The 13,811-nt window shown below is 41.3% G+C and overlaps 1 protein-coding gene across 11 annotated transcripts in view; it reads left to right on the plus strand.

Annotated features, from left to right (window-relative positions):
- Positions 1 to 13,811, plus strand: part of celsr1a (cadherin EGF LAG seven-pass G-type receptor 1a) — a 365,300-nt gene that overhangs the window by 260,435 nt on the left and 91,054 nt on the right. The window lies entirely within an intron of this gene.

The raw sequence follows: 13,811 nt of genomic DNA on the forward strand, positions 1-13,811 counted from the left end.
CTGATGGCTGCAGCAGATATTTTCTGCTTTTGGTTATATGGATAATATTCAAAGCTAGATAGTGATCAGCATTATGCAGGCAGAGTTTTTATGGGCCATAACGTCCGATGGAGTAGCAACTGAGTCGGATTGAGATTCCATTCACAAGTTCTTACCTTGAACTCCAGGTGATCCTATCTCAGCCGATTCAGGCCGGTGCAGTGTATCCCCAGGGCCTAGCGTCGGGAGATGCAGGTGAGGAAGCCACGCCCCCTTTTTATTTACAGCACTTGCTTCCATAAACCAGGTAGTTTTAAAGGTATAGCCAGATTTCAAGATCCTTGACAAGTCAGGGAGAAGGTAACTAGTAGTATTGGGGGCGAGGGAGGGAGGGGGGAAGGGGAGGATAGGGTTGGGGTGGGGGGGCCTTGGTGGTGATTTGAGGGGGGGGGGTGCGGAGTTGGGTCAGTGGGTTGGTTCAGGCCTTGTGGGAGGTGCCAGGTCAGGCCGGGCCTTGGGCGAGGGGCTGAGAGATGGTGTCAGGTATGGCCAGGCCTTTGGGGGAGGTGGGGGTGAGAAACAGACCTGGCAGTGTTGCGAGGGAGTGTAGTTCAGCAGACTTGGCTGGGAGTAGGGTGGGGGCTCCTTGGAGGTGTGGGGTATCCTGTGAGTTGAGGAGTTCAGTTCCCATCGGGCGACGTAGTCCCTTGGGTGGGGGGGGAAGTCCTGTTGAGGGGGGAGACCCCGAAGGGTGGTGGGTGGGGTGAGTCTCCTGGGGGTGGGGAGTCCATGGAGGGGGGTAGTCAGGTGGGTGAGGGAGTCCCATTTGTGGTGTGGATGTAGTCGGGAGGGGGGTGGGGGAGTCCCGTTGGGGGATAGCTGGGGGTGAGGGGAGTCCCCTCGGGGTGAGGGGGTGCGAGGAGAGTCCCATGGGGGTGTTAGTATGGGTCTGTACAACAGTTACCCAGAATCTAGAATTGGTTTTAATTTTTCTAACTTTTTCTGGGTAACTACTGACGTAAGTCACTCGGATCCATCCAAAGTTTGCAATTAAAATCGCACTTTTGGATGGTTCCCAATGCACTTTGCACTTCCCAGGAAATTACTGTGAAATCCTTACCTGGGAACTTACAGGGGGGTTTTCCCAGCACATCCATAGATACGATGCCCTGGAGCTCGGAACTTACGGCCCATAATCTTGTGCTGGTGAAGTGATGAAATCCAAGCTTGAGCGCAGAGATTATGCCCCCATGCTGGCGCGATCCCTATCTCACTGTACGGGGTTGAAACATGGACAACATACAGGAGGCACCTCAAAGCACTGGAGTCATACCATCAATGCTGCCTATGGAAAATCTGATGTATTAAGCGAGACACACCGACATCAGTTTCCTCTCACAAGCAAGCACCACAAGCATCGAGCCTATGATCGTCCGCCATCAGCTTCATTGGGTCGGTCATATAGTTCAGATGCCAGATATCAAGTCCCAAAAGCAGGTTGTCTTCTCCCAGCTCAGTCACGCCAGACCAGAGGAGGACAGAAGAAGCACTTCAGGGATCTGCTGAAAGGCAACATGAAGAAATGCAACATTGACATCAACTCATGGAAGTATAAATTACAGAGATGTTAATAAATTAAGTGAATGGGCAAAACTGTGGCAAAAGGGTTTCAATATAGAAAAGTGTGAGGTCATCCACTTTGGACCTAAAAAGGATAGAATAGAGTACTTTCTAAATGGTGAAAAGCTCAAAACAGTGGAGGTCCAAATAAACCTGTTGCTTCATGCACATAAATCATTAAAATGTCGTGGACCGGTATGGAAAATAATCAAAAGGCTAATGGAATGCTGGCCTTTATAACTAAAAGCCCAGAATACAAGGGGGTAGAATTAATGCTGCACCTATACAAAGCCCTAGTTAGACCACACCTGGTGTAGTGTCCAGATCTGGCATCATATCTATTAGCCTTGAAGGGTGTGCTGGAGAAATTTACTGGAAAGATGCTTGAACTCCAAAGGTTAAATTACGAAATGAGATTGCAAGAACCAGGATTCTATTCCCTGGAATTTGAAGATTAAGAGGTGATTTAATTAAACTTTTCAAAATATTAATAGGAGCAGATTGGTAGATAGAAACTATTTGCACTGGTGGGGGAGTTTAGGACATGGGGATGTAGTCTAAACATTAGAGCTGGGCCTTTCAGAGATTATGTTAGGAAGCAATTCTACATGAAAAGGGTGGTCAAAATTTGGTGCTCTCTTCTGTTAATACTAAATCTGAAATTAATAGATTTCTTTGTGAACCAAAGGTTTTGAGGGATATGGGGCAAAGGCGGGTATGCGGAGTTTGAGTCACAGATTAGCTGTGATCTCATTGAATTGGGGAACAGGATTGAGGGGCAAACTGGTCTACTCATGTTCCTATGTATTCCAATGGCACTCATAACTACAGGTTTAGTAGAAACAAATTGAAAGTTTTTTTAATGTTCTTGGTGAAAGCATAAGATTTCAAGCTTTGGCTCAGGGAGATGTAATTTGAAGTTCTTTCAGCCTGAGAGAATAATAATCACAAATGATTTTCCACATGCATCAGGAACATTTCAATCAATAAAGAGAGGAAGACTGTCTGGGATCAGTGTCAAAAATTCATTCCTTACTCAGTTTTCTGGCAACGGTATTTTACTCTTAGCCATTCAGCTAAGAACATTCAGCCAGACATTGTAACTGTTGAAAATTTTAGTTAGTGTGGTATTTCAACTAAGTCAAAAGAGTTCACCATTAATTTAAAAAAATAAATTTTTGTTCAGATGAGCCGTTAAATGACCTTTCACTGAGTACATTTTTGCAGAATTGTGATAAAGTTGCTACTCGGAATTTATTTAATCTTTCCAGCAATTTGAATCATGGAATTTTGCATAGCTTAGGAAATAGGAGCTGAAGTAGGCCATTTGGCCCTTCAAGCCTGCTCTGCCATTCAGTAAGATCATGCCTGATCTTCTGCCTCAGCGACACCTTCCTACCCTATCCCCATATCACTTGATTTCCTTAGAAATCAATAAGTTTTTGGATACTATCTTAACAATCTCTCAACAATCGAGCATCCACATCCCTTTAGGTGAAGAATTCCAAAGATTCACAGACCATTGACTGAAGAAATTTTTCCTCATCTCAGTTGTAAATGGCACAACCCTTGTTAGTAGACTAGTGACCCCTAGTTCTAGATTCTTCAGTCAGGGGAAATGTTCTCCCAGCATCTACCTGTCAAGCTCCTTAAAAATTTTATACATTTCATTAAGATTAACTCTGATTCTTCCAACTCCAGAGAATAAAAGTCTATTTAACTCATAAGACAGCACTCTCATTGCTGGAATCAAGCTAATTAACCTTCTTTGCAGCCCGTCTTAAGGCAAGTGTACCCTTCCTGAGATAAGGAGACTAAAATTATATATAGTACTCCAGGTGTGGTCTCACTGAGGCACATATAATTGCAGTTGGACTTCTTTACTCTTTTACTCCAATCCCTTTGTAATAAAGCTAATGTATAATTTGCTTTTTTAATTGGTTGATGTACCTGCGTGTTTTCTTTCTATGATTTGTGTACAAGGACACTTAGATCGCTCGAGTACCAATGTTTCCTAGTTTCTCACCTTTTATAATATATTCTTTTCTATTTTTCCCAATCAAAGTGGATAATTTCACACTTCCTCATATCATCTGCTACCTTCTTGCCCAATCATTTAAGCTGTCCATATCCATTTGCAGCCTCTCTGTGTCCTCCTCACAGCTTACTTTCCCACCTACTTTTGTATCGTCAGCATTTTGGCTACATTATACTCGGTCCTCTCATCTAAGCTATTGATATAGATTGTAAGTAGCTGAAGTTCAGGTACTGATCCTTTTAGCGTTCCGCTTGTTGTTCATTGCCATCCTGAAAATGGGCTGTTATTTCCTATTCTGTTTTCTGTCCATTAACCAATGCTAAAACCATGCTGATGTATTACCCCCAGTCCCATGAGCCCTATCTTCTGTAACAACCTCTTGTGTGGCACCTTATCGAATGCTTTCTGGAACTCCAAATATACTACATCCACTGATTCCCCTTTGCCTACAATGCCAGTTACACCCTCAAAGAATTCTAATTGTTTTGACAAACATGGTTTACCTTTCATAAAAACATATTATTAATCTCTACCTTTTAACAAACTTGTAAAAGCTCTTTTTTAATCTGTGTTTTTCTTTCTTGCTAGTTTACTCTCATTCTATTTTCTCCCTCTTTATCAACTTCTTGGTCATTCTCTACTGATTTTTAAAACCCTCCCATTCCATTGGCTTACTGCTCTTTTTGGCAACATTGTAAGCCTCTTCTAAATAGACACTGTCTTTAACATCTCTAATTAGTGATGGTTGTACTCACTTTTCCCATGAAGCTTTTTTCCCTCAAGGACATGGACATTGTTGAGCATTATGCATTTTTTTAAAAAGTGTTTGCCATTGCTTGTCTACCAACGTATCTTTTAGTATAATTTCCCAATCTATCTCAGCTAACCCATAACTCATGCCTCCAGAATTTGCTTTGTGTCAATTTAAAGTCCTAGTTTTAGACATAACCACATGACTCTCAAACTTGATATGAAATTTATGGTATTATGATTACTCTTCCGCAGAGGATCCTGCACTATAAGAGTACTAATTAACCCAATTTCATTTCACAATGCTAGTTCAAAGATATTCTGTCCTTCAGTTGGTTATTCAACACATTGTGCTGGAAAACTGTCTTGAATGCATCCCACGAACTTGTACTTCAAGTCTATTTTTAACCAATCTGGTTTGTTGTCCAATCTGTATGAAGATTAAAGCCCTATATTACTGTTGCTTTACCCTTGTTATGTGCTTCTCTAATATCCTGATTATACTGTGTCCTATAAACTACTCCCACCAGTTTTTTCTTCCCTTGTCATTTCTTGACTGCACCGATGCTGACTCTCCACCCTAATTTTCTGGGCACTATTGCCTTTTTCTCATCCTTTATTATCAGGGCCACTGCACATTCTTTTCTAAAAGTCAAGCATCCTGGAATATTTAGTTCCCACCTCGATCGCTCTACACTATTGTCTCAGTAACAGCTACTAAATCAGACCCTAAGATAAAAGCAAAACACTGCGGATGCTGGAAATCCAAAACAAAAACAAAAATACCTGGAAAAACTCAGCAGGTCTGGCAGCATCTGCGGAGAGGAACACAGTTAACGTTTCGAGTCCGAATGACCCTTCAACAGAACTGTTCTGCTGCTGAGTTTTTCCAGGTATTTTTGTTTTTGTTTTGTACTAAATCAGACCCATTTATCTCTATTTGTGCCACTAATTCATTATCTTGTTACAAATGCTTTGTGCATTCAGATATAGCACCTTTAACTTCAACTTTTCGCTATTTTTCCCCGATGTGGCCTTAGTTGCTAATGCCATGTTATGGTTATTACACTCTCTTCCCCTTCCTGATTCCTCAAATCACCTTGATTTTACCCGAATCTCTACTGTACAGCCTTGATTTTTCTCTTTAGGCTTGTAAATTTATCCTTACCTGAACCCTCCCTCTCCCTTACTAATTTAAAGTCTTATCTGCCACCCTAATGATTCAATTCACCAACAGAACAGCTTCCTCTTTCCCCAGTGCCCCATGAATTGAAACCAATACTTCCCACACCAGTCTTTCAGGCACACATTTAAACCTCCAATCTTTTTGCCCTTTGCAAATTTGCAGGTGGCTCTGGTAGTAATCCAGAGATTATTATCTTTGAGACAAAGGTTATATTACTTCGGTCAATATTACTGCTATCATTTTCAAATGTGCTTTATGGCTTTTGGTGTATTTGATGTGGAGTTGGTGCAGAGGTTCAGCCATGGTCTTTTTGAATGGTGGAACAAGCTAGAGTGGCCGTATGGTCTACACCTGCTCCTTCCTATTCCTGCTCTTATTTCTTATGTAAACCTACTGGTGTATCCCTTAAACAGCATTATTGAAAACAGAGAAACACCAGGAATTGAATGTGAAGTGCAGCCTCTGCAACAGTCAGCAAAGGCGTATATGGAGAGGGCTGCTGCACATCTCATCAGGTGTCCTTGTTATAGCTGAGGTTACAGGTTTTTACTGAACCAGCACAATATTTCACAAAACAAAAGACAATGTACTGAGATCAAGACAATGTACTCAAATCAACATTATTGTATAACAATGTTACATCATGCTGTGTTACTAGCGTGTGAGAGAATAAATGCAGACATAATACATGATGGTTGGATAGAATACATGACCTTGCACTTGATTTGTCATTGAGGGAAAAAACAGTGGGACAGAGATTTTTCTGGAGTCAGACATCACATGGTGTGCCCTGTTAGTTGGACATTTTCCTGCACCTTCCAGTTCAGAAATTTTTTACGCTGTGAGAACAATTTACCACCTAAAGGAATGAGATTCCATATTTTAAACTGTTCAATTTCTGGGCCAGGTTTTGTGGCAAGTTTTTAATAGACAATCCATGTGTAAATCCAGCAATTTCTTAAAAAAAACAGGGTGGTTAGGCCAAGAAACCATTAATGTGATCCCCTGAATTGTTGGCAAATTTGAATTTTGATACCGTATGTGTGTGTCATTAACATAGTTATTTTTTCAGCAAGACCTGACCCATAATCTTAATAATTAAACTAACAAAGAGGCTTAATGCCAGTTGCTATACTCTCTTAGCTGTTCAGCATCAAGACAAGTTGAGATTTCCATCAGCATAATGTTTGCAAACCCAATGCTATACTTTGCCTGATCACACCTACATGTCTCTGGTCCTGGCTGTGTCAACTTTGCTGGCTGCCCTCACAGACAAAATCTATTGTGCTCAATCTCTGTCCTGTTTGTTCTCAACAGCAACAACAAATTGTATTTATATAGCACCTATAATGTAATGCAATGTTCCAAGGAACTTCACAGGAGCATTATGAAGCAAAGCTTAACACTGAGCCACAGTATTAGCTTGGTCAAAGAGGTAAGTTTTAAGGAGCGTCTTCAGGAGGAAAGAAGGATTGAGATTTAGTTAGTGTTCTTCTTACAGCACATCTGATTTGTTATCATGACTGCATTTTTTGACCTCTGCAACATGACAGTTTATGCCCCTATATCTTTCCAACTGTTGACCCTAATCCACAGTTTAATCACTTCAAAGATTGACTGTCCAATTCTCTCCTCATTGGTTTCCCCACTTCAAACAATTTTTGAACTTCAGCCGATCCAGATTGGTGACTATTGTTGTCTCCTACAGTCTTCTGTACATCCATCTGTTTTCACGTTTCTTTTCCAGCCACAGATCCTCTCTGATTCCTAGGTGACTACTTGTTCCCTCCATTCCACCATATTGTTGTTGAAATTCTCTGTCAACCCCCTTTGTCCAACTCTTTCTGACTTTTAAAATATTCCTTAAAAAACCTTTCACTTGGACTCAGCTGTAGACTTCCATCTTTTGCTGCTCAGTGTTTTCACTTTTCTGCTTTCAGTGTTCCTTTCTGAGAGCAATGATGTGCAAATGGCCACTGTTATTGTTCTGCTAAAGCCTTCTCTGCTGTTTCTGGTTCTCTTTTTATCGGAAAAGAAATTGTTACATTACTTTATTTTCTGCAGTTGTTGATGCTAGAAGCTGTAATTTATTAAACCTTCAGCACAAATAATTGGGACTGGTGGATCATTGACCTGAAAGTGGAATTAATGAAGCCAAAACCTGGCTGTGGCTGTTTATTAAGGCTGGTGTTATCTAACAAATATTGTACCATAGAAAAGTTATGGCACAGAAAGAGGCCATTCAGCCTATCGTGTCTGCACCGAATGAAAAAGAAAAAATAAAATAACTAACTGCCCATTCTAATCCCATCTTCCAGCACCCGATCCATGGCCTTGCAGGTTACAGCACTTCAGGTACAGATCCAGGCACCTTTAAATGAGTTGAGGGTTTCTGCCTCCACCATCAAACGAGGCAGCGAATTCCAAACACCCACCACCCTCTGAGTGAAGAAGTTTTTCCTCATGTCCCCTCTAATCCTTTTACCAATCACCTCAGATCTGTGCCCCGTCTGTAATGCCTTGTAGTCACTGTGTAGACAGCTGCAGGTTTTGGATTTGATTGATATTGTCACAGATTGAATAAACATCACATGGCATTGCAAAGGCCGAGGGGCACTTCAAATAAAAGGACCAATTCCGGATAAACCTTTTCAGATTAAAATGTATGAATGTTTTCAGGATAAAAGGAACCGACTCTATAGACCAGGAAAGGCAATCAGAGCTAGCTAACGATTTAATATTTGTACAAATTGGCACTGAACTCATGGAAAAATTGAATGTTCATGATACTATCAAAACAACCATCCGTGGCTGAAGTTTGAAGAATATGGTGTAGACTTTGTTATACAGCGAGAAAATATCATTCCTGATATGCAAATTTTATTAACACTGCAATGTAGTATTTACAGGATCAGTTAAAAGGTAGTTCCTAATTAGTGCAAAGTATAACTGCATTAGAATTTCCTAATCCTGTGTGGCTGAGTACATAGGTGATGGTTCTTGGAACAGCTGGTGGTGGGTTTCGGTCTCAAGTTTTTTTCTTTCACAGAATGCGTGCATCACTTGTTAGACCAGCATTCATTGCCCATCCCCAGTTACCCTTGAGAAGGTGATGGTGAGCCACTTTCTTGACCCACTGCAGTCCTTGTGATGTAGGTACACCCACAGAGCTGTTTGGGAGGGAGTTCCAGGATTTTGAGCCAGCAACAGTATGTGTGACTGGATGGGGAACTTGCTCAAATGTAGATGTTGCTTAGTTTAACACTGTTGGCCAATGTTTCATCACTTAGTTGAGCAGTTGGACTTGAATTTTCCCCATAAGTTCACTTTGTTGTTGCCTGCCAATTACCAGTTGATGAAATTGTAGCACCCTCCTGGCTGAGGGAGGTTCTATAGATGCAGTGGATACCTCAATGGAAAATCTGGAGCTTTGTGTGTGTGTGTGTGTGTGTGTGTGTGTACATGTTTAGACGTGTGCTTACGTGTCCTGTTCACCTATATTGGCTCCCAGTTGAGCAACACTTCAATTTTAAAATTATCATCCTGCGTTCAAATCCCTCCATTGGCCTCAGCCCTCTCTTTCTCTGTAATCTCCTTCAAAACTACAACCCTGCAAGATACTTGTACAGAAAATCCTTGAACTCCCACCCTCCAATGACATAGGTAAGACTACAAAAGAGGTTCTGCATAGAGATGAGGAGCCAGGCACTAAATTAGAAAGCAGAACCTTAAACTTAAAAATCTCTAGATTATTACCTGAGCCACGTGCAAATTGGCATAGGGTAAATAAGATTAAAGAGATGAATACATCGCTCAAAAGATTGGTGTGGGCGAAATGGGCTTTGATTCATGGGGCACTGGCACCTGTACTGGGGAAAGTGGGAGCTGTACCGTTGGGACGGTCTGCACTTTAACCGTTCTGGGGCCAATGTTCTAGCAAGTCATATAACTAGGAAAGTAGAGAGGGCTTCAAACTGACTAGAGGGGGGAAGGGATCATGTAGGGGAAGATTGAGTAAATTAAAGAGAAATGACAAGGCAACCGATCAAGGTAGCAATGAAGGTAATGGTAATCAGAGTATGCTAGGAAGGGACAGTGATTGCAAACTTAAGAGTGTGCCAGCAGATCGGGCCAGAGTGTACAAAAACAATTTTAAAAAACTGAATTAAGGGCCCTATATCTGAATTCCCACAGTATTTGCAATAAAACAGATGAATTGTCAGCTCAAATAGAAATTCATAAGTATGATATGAATCTGTTAGCCATTACAGAGACGTGGCTATAAGGAAACCAAAGCTGGGATCTGAATATCCAAGGGTATGTGACATTCAGGAAGGACAGGAAACTGGGAAAAGGCGGTGAAGTCGCTTTGTTAATTAAAGAGGGCATTAGTGCTGTAGTGAGAGATGACCTTGGTTCTAAAGATCAAGACATAGAATCAGTTTGGGCAGAACTAAGAAATAGCAAGGGACAGAAAACATTGGTGAGAATTGTTTATAGGCCAACAAATAGCAGTGGTAATGTAAATCACAGTATAAATCAAGAAATTAGAGGTGTGTGTAACGAGTGATACAGTAATCATGGGGAAATTCAATCCACATATAGACTGGGTAAACCTAATTAGTATTAATGTTGTGGACGAGGAATTCTTGGAATGTATGCAAGATGGTTTTCTCGAGCAGTACATTGAGGAACCAACTAGAGAATGGGCTATTTTAGATCTAGTATTGTGCAATGAAAAAGGGCTAATTAATACCCTTGTTGTAAAGGAGCCTTTCAGGAAGAGTGACCATAATATGATAGAATTTTGCATTAAGTTTGAAAGTGATGTCGTTCAATCAGGGACGAGGGGTGGAATTTTACGGCAGCAGGATTTTACGTTCCCGCATAAGTCAGTGGAGTTTAGAATGACTCACTGCATTTTATGGCCCTGTCCCTGCCGCGAAGGGACCGTAAAATTCCAGCCTAAGGCCTTAAATCTAAACAAAGGGAACTATGAAGGTATGAGGGGCAAATTGGGTATGGTGAATTGGGAAACTATGTTAAAAGGTATGATGGTAGACAAGCAATGGCTAACATTTAAAGAACAAATACATAGTTTGCAGCAAAAACCCAGCAAGGAAAGAGTTCCAACCGTGGCTAACGAAAGAAATCAAGGATTGCGTGAGATCAAAGGAAGGGGCACAGAAAATTACCAAAAACAAAGGGTAAGCCTAAGAATTTTAGAACTGTGCAAAGGAGGACCAAGAAAAAGATTAAGTGAGAGAAGTTAGAATATGAGAGTAAACTAGCGAGAAACGTAATAACGGGATTGTAAAAACTTATATAGGTATGTAAGAAGGAAAAGATTAGCAAAAGACAAATGTGAGTCCATTACAAGTGGAGTCAGGGAATTTGTAATGGGGAATAAGGAAATGGCAGAGAAACTAAACAAATACTTTGTGTCTGTCTTCACGGAGGAAAATACTAAAAACCTTTCAGAAATATTGGACAATCAAGGGACTTGTGTAAACAAGGAACTGCAAGATATTAATATTAGTTTTAAAAAAAGTACTATAGATGGGCAAAAAATTGTTAGATGGAATACAATACGGAGAAATGTGAAGTTATCCACTTTGGTAGGAAAAACAAAAGTACAGAGTATTTCTTAAATGGTAAGAGGCTGGGAGGTGTTGAACCTCAAATGGGACTTAAAAGTAGATAACTCACCTGGACCTGATGATCCACATCCCAGAGTGTTGAAAGAGGTGGCTACAGAGATATTAGATGTATGGTGGACATCTTTCAAAATTGTATGGACTCTGGAATGGTTCCTGCAGATTGGAAGGTGGCAAACGTAACCCCACTATTTAATAAAGGAGGGAGAGAGAAAATAGGGAACCACAGACCTGTTAGCGTGACATCAGTAGTAGGGAAAATGCTGGACTCTATAATAAAGGATGTGATAACAGGGCACTTGGAAAATAATGCCAGCATTGGGCAGAGTTAGCATGGATTTATGAAATGGAAATCATGTTTAACAAACCTGTTAGGAATTTTTTGACGATGTAACTAGCAGAATAGATAAATGGATATGATATATTTAGATTTTCAGAACACTTTTGATAAGGTCCCACAAAAGAGGTTAGTAAACAAAATTAGAGTACATGGGATTGGGGCTAATATACTGGCATGGATTGAGAACTGGTTAACAGACAGAAAACAGAGTAGGAGTAAATGGATCATATTCAGGTTGGCAGGCTGTGACTGATGGGGTACCACAAGGATCAGTGCTTGGATCAGTGTTCACAATCTATATCAATGATTTGGATGTGGGAATTAAATGTAATATTTCCAAGTTTGCAGATGACATAAAACTAGGTGGAAGTGAGAGTTGTGAGGAGAATGCAAAGACACTTCAAGGGGATTTGGAGAGGTTAAGCGATGGGCAAAAAATTGTTAGATGGAATACAATACGGAGAAATGTGAAGTTATCCACTTTGGTAGGAAAAACAAAAGTACAGAGCATTTCTTAAATGGTAAGAGGCTGGGAGGTGTTGAACCTCAAATGGACTTGGGTGTCCTTGTTCATGAGTCACTGAAAGCTAACATGCAGGTACAGCAAGCAATTAAGAAGGCAAATGCTATGTTGGTCTTTATTACAAGATGATTTGAGAATGGGAGTAAAGATGTCTTACTGAAATTATATAGAGCCTTGGTGAGGCCTCATCTGGTATTGTGTGCAGTTTTGGTCTCCTTACCTAAGGAAAGATATACAGGGAGTGCAATAAAGGTTCACAAAATTAATTCCTGGGATGGATCTGAGCAAAGATTAAATGGACTGCGTCTTTATTCTCTGGAGTTCAGAAGAATGAGAGGTGATCTCATTCAAACATACAAAGTTCTTACAGAGCTTGACAGGGTAGATGTGGGAAGGATGTTTCCCTTGTCTGGGGGTGTCTAGAACCAGGGGACACGGTCTCAGAATAAGGGCCAGGCCATTTAGGACTGAGATGATGGGGAATTTCTTCACTCAGGGTGGTGAACCTTTGGAGTTCTTTGCCCCAGGGGATTGTGGAGGCTCAGTCGTTGAGTATGTTCAGGACTGAAATCAATAGATTTCTACATATTAAAAACATCAAGGGATACAGGGATAGTGCAGGAAAATAGTGTTGAAGTAGAAGATTAACCGTGATTTCATTGAATGGTGAGCAGGTTTGAAGGGCTGAATGGCCTACTCCTCTTAGTTCTGATGTCCTTATTTGCGCTCTGGCAATTCTGGCCCCCTTGCACACCTCTGATTTTAATCACTCCATCATCAGTGGATATAATTCCAGCTGCCAAGCTGAATTCAAGAATTCCCTCCCTAAATCTCTACACCTCTGTACCTCTCTCTCCTCCTCTAAGATGTTCCTTGGATCCTGCCTCTTTGCAGCTCAATATCAAATTTTGTTTTGGTAACAGTCCTGTGAAGCATCTTGGAATTCTTCCCAGTGGGTTTCATTCAACTTTGTACCCCAGTGGGTATGGTGATGGATGAACAAGTTTGCTAATGTTCTACACTACTAATCTGCAGTTTAAGCCAGTTAAATATCAGTAGTACCCTTGTACTCTTGTGTATACTTGAAAGTCCCAAGTCTTGGATGTTGCCAACCTGCATCTAAACGAGTTGGAATCAGCAAGTGGAATGTGTCCCTAGAATGAAAGTACGTATTACATATTGGGTAAATAAAAATTTGACTCAGTGAACTGGTCTGAAGTGTTTGATTTCCATGGCCAGGATATTGAGAGCAGGGGGCGGGGCCAGCTCACCGCCACGTAAAATGATGCGGGATGATGTCGGACGGAACTCCCGGCGTCCCCGCGTCATTCCAATTTTCAGGTCGGCGGGGGCACAGCCGAATCAGCTGTGCGCCCGCCGACCTGTCAACGGCCTATTGAGGCCATTTAAGAAGTGATTAATGGACCTGCCCGTCCAACCTTAAGGTTGGCCGGCAGGCCGGGAGCCCTGGCGGGCTTCAGAAAAAGCATGAAACCTCATCCACGGACAGGATAAGGTTTCATGAGGGTTTTTAAAAATTTAATAAAAGCTTGATTAAAAGTGATGGACATGTCCCAACTCATGTGACAGTGTCACACGAGGGGACATGTCAGGGAAATTTTATTTTTTGCCCCTTCACCATTTTTAAATTTGGCACTGATCTCCCTGAGGCAGCACTTAGGCTCAGGGAGAGGAGTGCGCTCTTTCACGTGCATGCG

This window comes from Cetorhinus maximus, chromosome 12 (assembly GCF_964194155.1).
Source record: "Cetorhinus maximus chromosome 12, sCetMax3.hap1.1, whole genome shotgun sequence".
NCBI lineage: Eukaryota > Metazoa > Chordata > Chondrichthyes > Lamniformes > Cetorhinidae > Cetorhinus > Cetorhinus maximus.